Source organism: Rattus rattus, chromosome 3 (assembly GCF_011064425.1).
Source record: "Rattus rattus isolate New Zealand chromosome 3, Rrattus_CSIRO_v1, whole genome shotgun sequence".
NCBI classification, from domain to species: domain Eukaryota; kingdom Metazoa; phylum Chordata; class Mammalia; order Rodentia; family Muridae; genus Rattus; species Rattus rattus.
In genome coordinates, this window is record NC_046156.1 from 113,410,335 (window position 1) to 113,424,194 (window position 13,860).

Below are 13,860 nucleotides of genomic sequence, written 5' to 3' on the forward strand. Positions count from 1 at the left end.
GTCAGGGATGCACATGGTAGAAATGCTACACACACACCATGACGTGAGTCTCCTCCACCAAATAAACAGATACAAAATCAGTTGGCCGTGTCTCAGTTCCTCACTAAGAATACTTGTGCAAGAGATCTTCTCATTTGACATGCTTAATTTTAGTTCTTAAATAAATGAGAGGAAATGAAGGCAGAAGATTGTGTTCTATAGAACACAGCAATGAAGACAGAAAGCTGCCGAAGGCTTTGTTTTTGATGCAGAAGAGGATGGTTGTAGAAGCCACCCCAGTTCCTCCTGACTCAGTTTTTCAAGCTTAGAAGAAGTTCCCAGCATCCAACGGAATCCCATGTTCCTGGTTCCATGCAAAGTAGCTACAACCATCCATCAATGATGTTTCTTGGTGCTTGTTTCAGTGGTCGGGATGCTGTTAGAGTGACCCCACACTCTGGGGTACAGATGATGAAGAATGGTCTCCTTCACCTTCAAGTAAAGGAAGCCAGTCAGAGGATGAAGTTTAAATTCAGAAAAGAGGATCGAGAAAAACTGACCAGAACTTTGGTCTTGTGCCATGACTCTAACAGTTGCTAAACAAATACCTCTCCAGTTCTTTGATGAGGCAGCTCAAGTACAGCAGACTTTGCTTGCAAAGGTTTTTCCTGATAGGGTTGGGGGAAGATACAGAGGTATATTGAACCATGGAGGTTCACATAGACTGAGCTATCGCTGTGTGGCATAAGACACAGAAACAAAGGTAACACACAGAAGTGTGAGGAATGGCATGTCAGATTGCAGGATGTAGGGTGCAAGACAGGATTGAAGAGTCCTGGGAGATGGTGTCAGCAATCAACTAAGAGATTTAGCCTTACCTTTCCTTATGAGATCACTGTTAGTTGACACTGTAGTTTATATTTTCACTTTAGTTTCTTTACATATCATAAACTTTGTGGTGAAGAGATTCTTCCTGATTCATTGTGCTTGAACCTACAATTAGGCCTATAACAAGGCCATGCAAATATTGTTCAATGTGAATGAAAGAATTGCTACCCGACTGTACTTCAAGTTCAGATCAGGTCAGGCGGTAACAATATAGAGTCAAAAGGACTGATCCAGCTTCTGACCTCGTCAGCAAATGCTTTTTAGTTATGACAAAAGAGATTATACGTTTTGTTCTTGGCAGAGCGCAACTTAGGAAAAAAGACAACTCCGGGTTATAATCCGTCATTGTGGGGTAGTCAAGGCAGGCACCCAGAGTAACAAGTCACATTTGTAGTCAAGAGCAAAGAGACAACGAATGCTTAGTACTCAGACTTCTCCAGAGCCCAAACCTAGGAGGTGGGTTTAACCACTTTTAGGATGAACTTACCATATCACTTAATGTGATCAAGACAGTTTCTATCAGATACGTCCTCAGACCAACCTGATCTAAGTAATTCTCTATAGAGACTCTCTTTTTAGGTGATTGTTTATTGTGTCCAGCAGACAAAACTGACTATTAAAGAATCTGTCCATGATTATTGGATGGCACTGTACCCAATACTTGGCAACCAGTGAGTGAAGGATGTGACAGTGTGACAGGTGTGTTATAGCTGAGGCGTAGGGAGTGAGGAAACCTAGTTTTCCTGCTGGAGTAGGGGCAACAGGGAGATCACATGGCTCCAGATGGATGGATGTGGTGGTTTGAATAAGAATGGTCTCCGTAGGCTCACATATTTGAATGCTTGATCTCCAGTTGGTGGGCCGTTTAGGAGAGGGTTAGGAGGTGTGTCATCATTGGAGAGGTGTGCCCTTGGGGGTTGGCTTTGAGGCTTTTAAAGTCCCATACCATTCCCGGTTAGTACAGTCTCTGCCTGCTCCCTGTGAGGGTCATTATGTGAACCTTCAGAGACTACTCCAGCACCATGCCTGCCTGTCATTATTCTCTCCATCATCATGGTCATGGAGTAACTCTCTGAAACTGTAATCAAGCCCCAATTAAATGCTCCATTTTAAAAATTGCTTTGGTTATGGTGTCTCTTTACAGCAATGAAACAGTAACTAAGACCCCAGGGAAACAGTTGGTTAAACCGGTAGGAGAGTTTGAGTTATGAGTGAAGTTATGTTTATCCAGTGCGATGCTGAAGAATTGGTTTTAGAGTTTACAGTTGTTTCATTTTACTGGAAGGAAAAAAAATGGACGTTTCAATTGATGAACAATCTGAAGCTTCCTTCCTTTAGGTAATGCAAGTTATGATGTGGTGAAAGAAAGAGATCAAAGATAATTGTGAAGAGGGTTTGGAAAGAGTGGAAATACTTGAAGGGCAAAGGACTATGAAACCCCAGTCCCGGCCATTTTGTGGATGAGGAGAGCCAGAAGGAAGCAGGTGGGCCTGTCGGAGCGTTAGGATTTGAGTTTGGGCCTTTTGAATCCAGGATTTCGAAATGCATCGTGATTCCTGTACCTTGGACTGTAAGGTTTTTGTAGGTAATCTTGGAAACAATGAGAACAAGACTGAATTCGAACGGGCCTTTGGCTATTATGGACCACTCCGAAGTGTGTGGGTTGCTCGAAAGCCTCCTGGCTTTGCTTTCATCGAATTTGAGGATCCCCGAGATGCTGCTGATGCTGTCCACGAGCTAGATGGAAGAACGTTATGTGGCTGCACCTAAGAGTGGAACTGTTGAATGCTGAAAAGAGAAGTCGGAATCGTGGCCCACCTCCCTCTTGGGGCTGTCGTCATCCCGGAGATGATTACCGCAGGAGGAGTCCTCTGCCTCGGCGCAGATCCCCAAGAAGAAGCTTTTCTAGAAAGCTGTAGCAGGTCACTTTCTAGAGATAGGAGAAAAGAAAGGTCTCTCTCTCTTGAGAGAAATCACAAGCTGTCTCAATCTTTCGCTAGGTCTTGTAGCCGATCTAGGTCAAATGAAAGGAAGTATAAGACCAGTTTGCAAAAGTGGTGTACAGGAAACAACTTCATTTGACAGGAGTATGTACAGGAAATTAAAGTTTTGTTTGAGACTTCATAAACTTGGTGCATTTTCATTTTAAAGATGTTTTAACTGTTCAAATTTGTTTTGTCTCTTGGACCAAGACACACAAAACAGTGTAATTCTCTATGGTTTCAAATGGATCATATAAGGCATGTGATATCAAGAACTGTTACTTTACAATATTCCCTTAAGCGAGATTGAATTTTCTCTGAATTTTAGTTTTTCATAGACTGAAATAAACCTAGATCCTGCCCAGTTTGAAGCGTGATGATAAAAGGCAACTGGCAGAAATTGAATAAAGCTGTAGTTCGTCTAGTAGCCGACACACAGTGTGGCACTGTGAGTGAAATGGTTAGCAGTCTTTAAAAGCTGCTGTGAACGCAGCCAACAGATAAAGGGCAGGAACCACACTCTGAGGGCTTTCAAAGCGGTTGCTGTATGCGGATGCAGAACTGTCGTAAAGTCTGTATTTGGAAATGCAAAACTAAGATACAATGTCCTATCAGTTACTGTGCAAGTTTTTTTTTTTTTTCCCGTGCTGTCATTTGTTATATGTTTGTGAGAATTCTTGCGATTAAAGTTTTGGTTACAGAAAATGAAAGGAAAGAAAGAAAGAAAGAGAGAAAGAAAGAAAGAAAGAAAGAAAAAGAAAGGATAGTCCCAAGACTCAGTACACTGTTACAATCACCGATTCCCATAATTATGGCTGTCTGCTCTTGGCCCACACAAGATGAGTCAAAGAAAAGGATGGGTCCATTGGACCCTGCCCTTTATCTCTGAACTCTTGGCTATGGGTAGATCCTGGGATTGGGAAGCATGGTCTTTGACTTGTAACCGGACTCCATTTGACAGCTCCAAACCCTCAGTCACACAGATGGCCATGAATGATTGTGGTGGGTCACAAAACAAAGCAAATGGTGGCAAACTTGAGAGAGAGAGAGAGAGAGAGAGAGAGAGAGAGAGAGAGAGAGAGAGAGAGAGAGAGAGAGAGAGAGGGATTTATGGTGAAGGTGGGCAGGGATGGAGGAATGTGGGAGTTATGAGTGATCAATATGCAAATGTGAAAAATGAAAACCAGGCCAAGAAAGACACCCAGCAGTGTTGTTAAATATCTGCAAACTGGCGTCTGGTGCAGAGCATGAGGAAACCAGAGATTAAGACTTAACTGAAGAGTGAAGAGAGGGAACAGGGAAGTTCCACTTTCTACCGGCCTTACAAAGAACATAAATGAAAGGCGCTGGGAAGCATTTACAGTCTGGCTGTCAGTTCTCAGTCTGGTGGGCTAGAGGGGGCTCACACAATGGGCGGCTCTGTTGTAGCTGCCTGCGTTCACTCTGTCTACTGGCAGAGTTTCTCATTGCTTCACACCTACTTTTCACAGACTTGAGAGCCCCAGGCCCCATTTAGCAGAGTAACAGCTTTCAAATAATAATCTGGTGTTTGTCTCCCGTTCTCCTTTTTCCTTCAGGTCGTCTCTTATTTTTCTTAGGTCTCCCTTTAGAAGGCCTGTCTTTTCCTTTAATCCACAGCAATTTATTTCCACTTTACAGAAGTTGTCGTTAATGATAAAAAACTGTCTCATGCACTAGATGTCTTTGGTGACAAAGTGTGCCTGTTTCACTGGGAACCTTTTTGATGGTGGCCACTAGGATTCTGCTATAGCACAGTGATTTGGTGTTTGAGGTTACTCTTGAGGAATAAAATGAAATCTGACCTTTGGAACTGTGGGAACTCCTCTGTCTGCTTCTTGATCTGCCACAGGAAGAATCTACAATTGATTACACAGACCTCATTCAAATCTATTTTATTTTCTGTTAGGTCTATGATGTTGGTGAAGTAACATCAAATCTATCTGTGTGTGTGTGTGTGTGTGTGTGTGTGTGTGTGTGTGTGTCTATCTGTCTATCTATCCATTGACAGTGTCTCTAATAGTTCAGGCCTTAAACTTTCAATAGCTGAGGATTATCTTGGATTTCTTATCATCTGCTTTCCCCCTCCTGAGTTCTGAGAGTTCAGGCATGTACCCTCATTCCCAATTTATGTGGTGTTTGGGGATCGAATCCAGGACTTTACACATGTTAGGCAAAGATTCTATCAGCTTCACTATATCCTGAACCACCATAAATTTTATAAATCTCAGGATTGCCTGGGTTACCTATTGACATTCTGTCATGGATTGGTTTTAGTATCACTTCTCCCGTTGGTGTCCATCTTAATCCACAGAGTAGTATTTAACTTCTGGAACCCGAAGCAAGAAGAAAGTACTCTAGCTGAGTGCTGGTGGGGCTTCTGGGTCTGGAAAATTTATTTTTAACTGAGATGATCTATTAACTAGTTTTCAAGCAGTATAATAAAATACCCGAGACAGTGAATGTGCTCCTTTCTGTGACTCAATGGCTTCCTTTGCATTGGACCTATGGCAAGGCAGAATATGTTGAATCTGGCAGGGCAAAGGAGCTCCCTCAATTATAAGCCAGTGAGCAGCAAAGAGTGATGAAGGGGCAAGGGCCCTATATTCATCTTCTTGGGAAGCCTTCAAAGACCTAATGACCTTCCTACAAAAGAAGCTTCCCCTCTGACTTTTCCCACTACTTTCCAACAGTGCTGATGTGGAGCCCAAGTCTCTAACACATGGGCCTTTGAAGGATATTTTACATCTAGATTGCAGCAGAGAGTTGAGCTGGTTAAGTAAGAATCTAGACGGGTTCAAGGGTAGTTGGCAGTTACTTGAATTACTCCTGTTTACAGGTTCCTTCCTCTCCATTCAGAGCTTGGCTCATTCCTTACAGTATTCATTCATTTCCTCAGCACACACTTTTGGACCCTTAGTGTTGGGACTGTGCACCCCGTGATGGACTAGCATAAGGTTCTTTTGTCAGGAAGCATGGAACTCCTCTTTGGGTAATGTGGAGCTTGCACATCTGCGTTTTGAGAAATGTGCTTCGCCGATGTACCTCCCACTTCCCGCTGCTTAAATTGTTAATATAATTAAAGAATATTTATGCCTTGTGAATCTCATATGTAAAATCCCTTCTTATGTCATTTTTTGAAAACAGCTCTTTTTATTTTGAAGATTATAATTTAATTAGAACATTTCTCCCTCCCTCTTCTTTCCTTCAAACCCTTCCATATATTTCTCCCTGTTCTCTTTCAAGTTCATGGCCTCTTTTTTCACTATTTTTTTTTGTTAAATATATATATTCTCATGAGAATCTCAGCTTACCACCACAGATCCTGCATTTACTTCAGCATTGTTGGCACTGAGGGCAGAGCGAGGTAGAGGAAGCCATCCATGTTATTTCTGTGGCTGTGAATCCCATTATAGTTGATGTTAAATAGAAGGTGAAATAATTTTTTATTTGTTTTCATATTGAAAGCTTAGTTTCAAAATTGAGATGAACATTCTGAATGAAGGACTTTGGATTTAAAAGTGCATGGTGGATGATAAGTGCAGAATCTTGCTTGGGTTTTGGACTTCACAGGTTTTTTTTTTGAGCGTGTATTTGTGTGTGTGTGTGGTGTGTGTAGGTGCATGATTGTAATATGTATGTAAGCACACGTGACATGTGGAGGCCAGAGGACAATCTTGGGTATTGGACTTCATCTTCCATTTGTTGAGTTGGGGTCTTTTCATTGTTGGCCACTGCATATACAAGGTGGGGTGTCCATTGAGCTTTCGGAGTCTCCTGTCTCTACCTCCAATCTTGTTATAGGAATTTTGGGACTACAGGTGAAAGTTACTGCATCTGAATGTGTACAGGTTCTGAGGATTTAAAATCAGGTCCTTACACTTGTGTGGCAAACACTTCACCCACGTTTCCCAAATGTGGCTGTTTGACCTCTTCTACTTCCAAGATTACTTCTAGTTGATTCTCTAGAAGTCAGAGGAACTTAATAACGATATAAGAATACCCTCTGCTCAACATTTGAGTGGCTATTGGCATATTTTGGGAACTCTAGCTGTTCAAATAATTAGGTTAATCTTTTTAACTCCAAGCTTCAAATATTGGACATGTATTATATATTTTCTATCCCCAGGGAATGAGTTCTTCATTCCTGCTACAGTACTGCAGCATGGAAATTCTTAGATTAAGCTAAAATGGGCTGAATTTCTCTTGGTGAGTTAACTTTCCCAGTGCCTTGGCTCCTGACATGTTTTGGTCACCCCCAGTGCCAATTGCCTTTCCTCTCTGGGTTTCTGCTTTCTGTCACTCGCAGTGTGAATTCTCATCACTGGGTGAACCGAGTCTTAGAGGGGGATGTGAGGATATGCTCAGTGGTATTCATGCCCACAAGTTCCTGTTCTTGAATAGATGCCCAGGGCCTTGGCTTCCACTCATCTGAACAAAAACATCCTGCAAACAGTCACACACTCCCACATTTCTAAAAAGTCCCATCAAACAAGTCAACAAAATTACTAGTATTTTCTTCAAGTCCCACTACAAAGGCAACACACAATTAGAATTTGTAATTTTTAAATAGAAATTACCAACTTGGTTCTAAAACTTACATGGAAATGCAATGTATTTTAGTAGTCAAAACAATGTTGAAGAAAAGGGACCAATCAGAGAGTGATATTGCCTAAAGAGGTTCTATAAATCTAAGGTTATGAAGACAGTATTTCATGTGTAGAATGTCATATTTGTGGGCAGAAGAAAAGGATAATTCTGAAATGGAATTGTTTTTTTACCCATGAATATGTATAACTTAATGGGAAAAGAATAATATTTGATATGTGCTACTATACTGTTGGCCACTGCATACACAAGATGGGCTGTCCATTGAGCTTTGGGAGTCTCCTGTCTCTACTTCCCGTCTTGTTATAGGAGTGTTGGGACTACAGGTGAAAGTTACTGCATCTGGATACATACAGTTCTGAGGAATCAAAATCAGGTGAAATGCTATGCATTTGCAAAGTGTAACTTGCCATTTGTTCAAAACTATGAATATGAATATAAATATAAATGCTAAACTTTCTAGAAAGAAATGGAGGATAAAGTCTTTTTCTTCTAGTACTAGGCAAAGGTGTTTTTATGGGCTTGTAGAGTGGGGAATGTATTAAATGTAGGATCCATAAAGGAAACATGGCAAATTAGGCTTAATTAAAAATAATTTTGTTTACTGAAAGGCATATGAAATACATGAATATAGATTAGGAAGGAATATTAATAATGCATAAATGTAAAAGAGGGCTAAATATTATAAGGTCTCAAATTTTTTAAATTTAAGAAGCAATAATAAAACCCAAATAAATGGGTGAGCTAAGTGTTTGGACAGTTTATCTAAAAGGTATGGTGTGACAGTTAAGCAATGAACATGGTTTAGAGAAGTTTAAGACCATAATTGAAAGTGACAAACCACCCACTAGCCTACTGATCTGAACATACAGACACTCCTCCTATATCCTGATGATTTCTTTATTTACTCCAGAAAGACGAAATTATTTTGCTCCTGCAAAAACTCTTATGTAAATATTTAAGGTCACTAAAATAACTCAAAAGCAGAAATACCGAAGTATAAACGAAGTAGTGACTAGGCATAGACGTATTTGTATTTCCAGACAATGAGATGCTCAACTACACAAACAATGCCACAATACACACAACAGCATAAACCTCAAGAGCATGTTCCTTTTTTTTTTCTGTAGGAGAGAAACTCGATACAAAAGACTAGAAAGTATGAGATTTTATGTAAGTGACACTTCAGAAAGGCAGAGGTGACAGTGAAAGGGAGCATTGCTCCATGTGGAGGATATCTATCTGGTCACAGAAGCACAGAAGCCTGAATTCCTGACTCAAAGTCAGAAATGGGCTTTACCCTTCTCAGGAGAATACATCCCTTCCTCCTTTAAGTTGCTTTTGGTCAGTGTTTTATCAGACAGAAAATTAGGACAGAAGAAATTTCATTTTCAAGAGCACATTGCAGGATATTAACATGCCTCTGACTTCGTAGAGGCCGGAATCATACTGTCCTGGTACAAGCAATATATCTGATCCTCTAATAGTGATGCTATGGTTTCTATGAGGGTGTTGAGGTGCTCTAGTTAATTAGACTCATCCACATAGACATTTGAATGCTTACACTAGCGAAAAGCCAAAGACAATGATAAAAATGAAGACATTGTATGAATCAGCCACCAGGAGAGGCAACAGTCCACCACTGAGATGTTATTACTAGGAAAGAAAATTCCTGTGTCAACAATTGGGAACACATTTTTTTGAACCATTGGTGCCAAATCCCAATGAAAGATTGTGAGAGGGAAGCATGACAGAGGTCGCCCAGCCTCCTTTACAAGGTATGAGCCTCAATAGTAGAACATCTTGTCTTAGGAGGAAATTCTTGAAACGGATTGACAAGGGAACCTGATACCCAGGCTTAATTTACAAACCATGGTCAGAGAGCTGGAGACATGGATGCCGAGGTGGAGGAAACTGCCATCTTCTTTATTTCACACCACCAGCTACATCCAAGTTTCCAGCCGCACTGTCTTGCTAGCAACTGCATTTTTCTTTGCTGATGTATGATCATTTATAAATTATTTGAGGGGATATAGTTTTCTCTTTCTGTTGGCATTCTGACTTTCAGAATATTACATTCTATCCTTCAATACAGGCTGCTTAGTGGTTCACTGGTTTATTAGGGACAAGTGTGACCACGACTTCTAGAAGATGCCAGAGGGGTGGACAGAAACCAGGGCAAAGTTTTAGCCAAGGGTGGATGGTATGTTAGCTTTGGCCTTGAGTTCTTGAGGATGATGATTAGAAGTTGTTTGGGAAGACAGAGTACTCTTAAGTTGCCAGCTTCGTGGTTTTCCTGTGGACCTGAACTCGTTTTCATCAATAGCTGTGGTTAATTTTGTGAGCCAGGAGCATTTTGAAGGTGGTTCTTCCATTTTCTTTGCATGACGAGTGAAAGTTTGACTGACTGCATGTGTTTTTTTTCTCCACTTTCTTCATTGGGGACCAATTGGAGAGATGGCTTGCTGTGTTGTGTAAGTTAAGCAGAGATCTAAGGGATGCTCACTGAATGCTCAATCAGCCAGTGGAAATGAATGCGTTGACGGTGAACGCCAGCTTATTTGGGTGAAGAGGTAGACAGAGCTAGAACCTGCTGACTGATGCCCAGCTTTTGTTTGTTCTGCCATTTAGCCCAGCTCTGTGTGTCAATGTTATATATACATACACACATATGCTGCTGCTGTGGTCTTAAGAGAAGCTAGCATGGTTGGGCAGATTTTGTTATTTAAGTTATGCGTTATATGAAGTGAAACTCACTTTTAGTGGCCACTTTTAATAAACATATGAAGCATTAGGATCAACACTCTACTGAGCTCCCTATCAAACAAGTTCTTTTAGCACTAACATGTCTTCTGGCTTTCTGCTTCCGGTCTTAGTTTGACCCTTCTAGAATGACTTCCAGATAAATCCAGTTGTTCTCTGTATATCTTCTTTTCTTGGTGTTGGTTATTGAATCTAGGAACTTGTACCTGATAAACGAACACCCCAATGTCAGTATATGGAGTTTGGACTTGGAGTTTCCCATTTTATCAGTTTATTAACCTTTCTTCGTGTTGCTGCATTTATCAACAGTTAGCCCATTTGTACTGCTGAGTGCCATTCCAGTGTCTGCATGTGTGAAATAAGACTCTGAACTGAGATACTATGCACACATAGTATCACACACATAGTATCTATATCAGTCTCATTGTGCACACATGTTTTTCTTGTATTTGTACAAAAACCTAAGAGCAGCATGCTTTTTCACACAGCAATGCCTGTTTATCATAGACTGTTAGATTACTTTCTTCATAAATAATTAAGAAAATTAGAAATTTTCTTATCAGAGGCTGCTAGATTATTTTCTTGACTTATTATATTATTTTTACATCACATCCAACAATGTGTGAGAGTTCTCATCATTCTGCATTCTTACAGAGACTTGGTGTCACTGACATTTTGTTTAAAAATTGTATCATTTAAAATTGTTGTAGTGAGGCTTTATGTTTTGAAGCAGTGGCTACTTTAACTTGGCGCCTGTCTGGTAACATTCTATTTCCAGGAATTTTCTTGCATCTCGTACTAACTGTTGGTCAAGATAAGGCTAAAACCATTAGTGATTTATAATTTGGTGTTGTAAAACCAAAAGCCTGCAATGTCTTTAGATTATATTCCAAGGTCTGTGCTGTATGTCTGGCCCCAGTTAGGCCTTCAGATCATTGCATTTCCAGTATTGCATCTTCAGTGCAGTCTGGGGAAGAGCTTGAGCCACATCCTCAGCACAGATGCTTCTGAAAAAGTGACTCCAGCTGCCATCAGATAATAAATGCTTGCTGTTTAAAATACTGAGTATATTTAGGTAATTTCTCCCACAGCAATAAATAACTAAAACAGATTTTTTTATAGTGGAAATAGGTGGGGTGTTCTCAAAACTCCCTAAAAATCTGAGAGGCTTTGGAGGTACCTAGTAAAAAGGTAAGAGGACATTTTATGAGTTATTCTGGAAGCTTCTTCCAGGAGTCCATAGGCTTCTTTTCTAAATTACTGTTTATTTTAATTTTTCAATATCTTAGGGAAACTTAGTTTCCTTTTTAAAAATGGATTTTTATACTAGCTGAATCAAACTTATGCATAGAGAGAAATATTTGTTTTGGGATTTAAAAAGACGTTATATAATCATGATTAGCAATGAAATCATAAATCACTAAATGTCTCTATGCAGCTCTTTAACTGTCTCCTGGTCCTAGTGATTACTGTAACAGTGGGAAGTCTATGTATCAGTTTTTTCTTACGTTTTAATTTCAGCATGAAGTTTTTAAGTAAAATTTGGGATGGAAATGATGATCTGATTCCAAAGATCATTCTCAAAGTGATCTCTCGTGCACAATTCATGCAGCCGAGTTCTCATGGAGTGGGGGAGATTTACCACTTAAGATGTTCAACATCATTGGCTCATACTTTAATATGTCCATTCTTCAAGCTTCAAATTTAATTTCTTTGGCAATGTAAGCTGCTCTTTGCACAAGAAACCAAGGGAGGGCCATATTCCTCCCCAATTTGAGGGCCTTGTGCTATATTAATATATCATACCTGCCTCCCATCAATTCCATGGTGTTGCATAAATTGTTGGGTTCTCCTTTTTGTATCTCTCCTGGCCAAGGTGTGAAGGGCTCAGGAGAGGTGGGGGATGAACAATACGTGTCTTTTCCTCTCAGGATCCATGTGTGACTAAGTCCTTGGCAGAGTTGAGACACCCTTGTTCCCATGATTTAGACTTGTTTCTTTCTCTTCTGGGGGCTATGATGCAAATGTTTAAACTTATATTGAATCATTAATATTCAGAATTGACAGGGAGAAGGAAAAGTACTTTCCAGCAGCTACCAGCCACCATTTGTATCCCACAATGGCTTCCATCTGTGTCAGATTGACCAGAGCTGCTTAGTCAGGAGCCTGATGTCAAGGGTTTATCAGAATCATGTTCTGGAGAGCTCTATCTACCGGCGTTTTTTAAATTCAGTTGGAAAGACATTGATAAAGATTATTCTTGATGAATACATGAATCTTTGTGCTTTGAGAGAAGCTTTGGCTTTTTCCTGAAGAAATCTGGCACGTCATGGCCCACAGTATTCAACTTTAATATTAGATCCAGTTCTCTGGTCCTCCTCGAGTTAGACAGAAGAGAATCTACGTCCCCAGTTGAGTTTTCATGAGAAGTCATTTATAGCGTCTTTTCAGTATGATGGTTTCACTATAACTCTTGCCAGCAAAGGGCTCAGTAGGGAATGAGAATTCAAGCACAAATTAAGCCTCTATACATTTGGGTGAGACATTCTACAGGTTAGTTTGACCATTATACAACAGGACAGTTTGTGTTTCCAAGAAGGCTATACCACCATGGAGTCAGGAATATGAGGGGGTTTCTTGGATAAAATATCTATAAACAGGAAAGTAAGGAGTCACGGTTGTACAATCATCAGACTGAGATACAGACCTGTTAAAATTCCTGCCAGGCCTGTGGGAGCTCTCTCACAAAAATCATACAGGCGTGTCCACACTGTGGCCGATGGACCACATGCAGCCATGGTTGGCCAATGAAAGCTATGCGTAGAGCCTAACACAATATCCATAAACTTTGTGAAAACATTAATTTTCTTTGTACCTTTTTTTGACCTAGGTTGCATGGTTTCTAATGTGAACTTGATGCATAGCAACATTGTTTCCCAGTGCCAGGAGGTTGATAATAAAGAAGCAAGAACCATGAACTAACTAGCTAATTAATCAACTAACCAGTTAACTAGTGTAATTGGTAGTGAAAAAATAAAGCCTCTATAGAAGCCTCATGGCTTCAGAACAATCATTCTAACTGTGAAACTCCTGCGGCGTGTACAGAGTTAGGATCAAAAGTGTTTGAGTGGCTACCTTAAATCAGCTATATGGTGTTTTTGTTTATGAGTTAGAATAAAGTGATTTTATTCAAATATTTTAAAGAAGGTTGGAAAAGTGTGACAGTTTTGCACTTTGACCTATTGTTGGGTAGGAGTGACCTTGCAACGAGCTTGCTCCTTGCTTTACTCTGGAGGCTAAACTGAATCGATTGCCAGATGCTTCCAAGCCAATGATGCTCCTGGCCACTGGGCAGGAAGTTCTTCCCTTGAAGAAGCTTGAGCCTCTTACACATTCAGTACATGTGAGAAACAGTGACTCTCGGCTGTTTCCTGTGCTTTCTTTACCCCAGTGAGGTGCCAGGACTCCTTAAATATATACCAGGTAAATATGTAGATTTAGAGAGATGGAAAAGCCTTCTATTATGTGATGTATTATTAACAATAAGAATAGTAAAAAAAAGTGTTAACAATAATGAATTTCCATTTTAGACACTTTAACTTAATGCACTTCTTATTGTTTT

The 13,860-nt window shown here is 40.2% G+C and overlaps 1 pseudogene; it reads left to right on the forward strand.

The window, feature by feature from the left end:
- The first annotated feature begins 2,400 nt into the window (after window positions 1-2,400).
- On the forward strand, window positions 2,401-2,986 carry LOC116895510 (annotated as a pseudogene).
- Window positions 2,987-13,860: the final 10,874 nt, after the last annotated feature.